Here is a 3678-nt window from a genome sequence, read left to right as displayed (position 1 = left end):
TACCTCTTGTAATCTCATTTTGTGGAAGGAGAGGATTGAAGTTTTTACAGGAAAATGAGGTCCAGCTTGAGTTTTTCTAAGATCAGAAGTTGGAGAAAGTATTTCCTAAGTACCTTAGCTTTGAAATTATATTTTAGAATGCTTGTGCAGTACAGTGCTTAGACAAGTCGTGCTTCCTGCATCTCCAGCTCTTGTCCCTGCCCTCTTCCTTCCTAAGGTAGTGTCTCTTCTTTGCTGCCTCCATGCAGAAGTACAGGTCTGCAGCTGAGGGAGTGGGTGAGGTGGTGTTGGTTAGAGGTGGCTGTCAACATGAGGTCATGAGCCGCCGTTCGGGAGCTCTGGTGGGGCTGAGGCAACGCCACGTTCAGCTTCTCAAGCTGGGAAGGGCGTCCTAGCGGCAGCCACTCCTGTCCCCGGGAAGCCGCTGGTGCCGGAGCTCCAAGTGCCCTTTCTCTCTTTAACTCTGACTCCTGCTGAGTTAAACTTCATCATCTCCAGATACTGATTGGAATGCTTTCCAAGATAGTTAAAAGTGTTAGTTGTTCAGTCATGTCTGACTCTTTGTGACCCCATTGATGGTAGCCTGCTAGGTTCCTCTGTCCATGGACCTCTTCAGGCAAGAATACTGGAGTTGGTATCCATTCCCTCCTCCAGGGGATCTTCTGGAGCCAGGAATTGATCCTGGGTCTCCATTGCAGGTGGATTCTTTACTGTCTGGGCCACCAGAGAAGCCAAAGATAGTTAGGTCAAAGCAAACAAAAACAGGAGAGGATTTCTGAAAAGTAGTTTTAAGTGAGAATGAAGATGTTATTTCTTGCTAATGACTGTCTTCCCTTTTTTTTTTTACCTCTTAGACTTAAATGGCACGTTCTAAGTCTTTCTCACAAGATGAGGAAATAAATAGCTGCCCTTTTGACAAGATTTTACTCTGAGCCTTTTCTGCCCGTCACATGTGGCTTCGTCTCTTGCTGCTGTTGGGATCCAGCTGCTGTTGGGTGAATGGTCTCATGCAGAGGCAGCGTATTATAAGGATGGGCTCTGGAGCCTGGCTGATTGTTTTCTCATCTGGGTTTTGCTACATGATGGTCTGGAAGCGTGGTCAGGTTATGTAACCTCCCTATGCCTCTGTTTACTTATCTGTAAGTGGAGACTACTCATAATAGTTTGCATTTCATAGCATTGTTTGATGTTAATTCATGCAAAGGGCTGGCACAGTGTTTACCATACGGTAAACAGTGGCTGGTATCCCTTAGTTTCAGATTTATCAGCATAGATCTCTGTCCTTAAAATATGGCTGTTTATAACCCAAGAAGTGCTGGATTTTAGTAAGACAAGTAAAACTGGCATGAATTGAGTTTTCAAGACCAAAGTCTAGAAATTACTGACCTATATACACACTTCCCAGGAAGCACCCTTTTAACTGTTCCTTGAGGAACATAAATGTCGCTAGAGCCATCAGCCTCTTATCAAGTATGTAGATGTATATTACCTGATCACCAAGCTGCATCGTAGAGTCCAAACACTCAGAAACATATCTTCAGGAACATAAATGATATCTGTTGTGGGCAGAATTGTGTTCCTTCAAAGTTTGTGTTTGTTCTAACCCCAGGACCTCAGAATGTGAGTATATTTGGAGATGAGGTCTTCAAAAGAGTGATTAAATTAAAATGAGGTCCTCAGGGCACAGCTTTATCCAGTGTGATTTGGTCTCCTTATAGAAGAGGAAATTTGCACAGATAGGCGTGGAGGGAAGACTCAGGAAGAAGATCTGTGTCTGCAAGCCGAGGAGAAATGTCTCGGAAGAAACAGCTCTGCTGGCATCTGGACCTCCGACTTCTGGCCTCCACAACTGTGAGAAGAATTTCGCTCGTTTGGGCCCCCCAGTCTTAGTACTTTGTTGTGGCAGCCCTGGCAAAGGAAATACTGTCCAACTGAACACGTCGTCATTAGGAAGACCGCTTATGGAGGAGCAGCTGCCTGAGGAGTAGTTGCAGTTTCACCACAGGTTGACAAGTCATGAGCTACATCGTGGCAGTGGCCGTCTGCAATGGTGTGTTCCTGATGCGGTAAAATTGCTCCTTAGTTGTTCCTTGTTTTCTTGCACGTACACACCTGGCAGTCTTGCAGCCCCCAGGCCTATGTAGTCCTCTGACAAGGACAACTTTCTTTTCAAAACCGTCTATTGGCAAACAAAACCAAAATATTAAGTTCTGGCCCAGATTAAAGGCATTGGAGAACAGGAAAATGACCAGAACTTGGGCCTTTGTCCGGAAACTCAAAAGATTTGCAGAGATGTGGATGCTTCACTAGGTCACCTGAGGAAATGAGAACAGGCGTCAGGGTAGCCCCAGGCTACTAATGAGCCTCCTGGGCTCGGCAGGTGATCCTGAAGCTGTCCAAGGGAGTCTTCTGTTGGAGACCACGCAAGAGACTGGTGCAGACATCTGCACCTAAGGTGAGCCAGGGGTGGCAAATGTTCCAGGTACGAGAGGTCATAAGATCTAGGGGCAGGAGTGAACAGTGTCATACTAAGAAAAGAACAGTAAGGAAAAGTGGGTGACAGCCTGGATCTGTGGTGTAGTAAAAATAAGACTGAAGCAATACGTTTGAGATAACAAGGCTAAACATTTTAGAATAAGTAGTTTACCAGATCAGTAGCTGGTGTGTGTGTTTTTTCCCCCCAGTGTTTTTAATTACAATGATAGTGTTCACTTGTGGCAGTTCACATTGTCCTAAATGTGTTCTTAAATAACACCTTTAATTGGCACAGTAGGCTTGTGAGGATCCCTAGTATAAAGGAGCATAGATGGGGAATTCCCAGGTGATCCGGAGGTCAGCTAGCACTTGTGGCTTCCACTGCTGTTCAGTCCGCGGTGAAGGAACTGAGATCCCACAAACCAAAGAGCAGCCAAAGTTACATGGCTGGTGAGTGGGGTCTGTGCCTAGCCCACCAACCTTTATTGATTCTTTGGTAGTGGCCTGCCTAAAATTGGGATCTCACCATGGCCTGCATGCAGGCTACACATCTTTAAAGGCAGTCACACGAACATCTGCGTTATTCCATTTAGACAGAGCGTATTTATATGCCAGAATTAGGGAGCTTGTGGGAAGCATGCTTTGGTCTTTGCATTCTCCTCTGCTGTAGAACCCCCGCTACCCACCCCCCTCCCTGTGTTGTCCTGAGCCATAGACTGGAGTTGGGCTTAGGGTGGGACAAACGTCCAGATCTGTTGATGGCCAGAATGAGGAGAGATCGCTATGGGATAAAGTACTAACTTTGGGAAAGTCTGCTTCTTGACCGAGCTATCACTGGTCAGTAGACAGCTTCCAGCCCTTCTTGGCTAACATGTTACAGGACATTTGTGACACATTCATTTGTGGATATCCTCTGTAACAGCAGGAGTATATTTTAGTTTTGCATTTGTTTAGTCCTCATCAGTTCAGTTGCTTGGTCGTGTCTGACTCTTTGCAACCCTGTATTATAAAAGTAGATTTTACCCTCATTTTATGGTTATTGAAAATGAAATTCAGAGAAAATTAAGATTTTCCACATTTCATATTCATTGCTTTGCTGCCTGGGAGCACTTTTTAAAAAGCACATTTTAAAATGTATGTATTTCTCCTGCAGGGATCTCTTCCATGGGAATCCACATGTTGCCATTCTGACAGCTCATTTCA

The sequence above is a fragment of the Capra hircus genome, chromosome 5 (genome assembly GCF_001704415.2).
Source record: "Capra hircus breed San Clemente chromosome 5, ASM170441v1, whole genome shotgun sequence".
NCBI classification, from domain to species: Eukaryota; Metazoa; Chordata; class Mammalia; order Artiodactyla; family Bovidae; genus Capra; species Capra hircus.
This window is presented reverse-complemented; position numbering follows the sequence as displayed.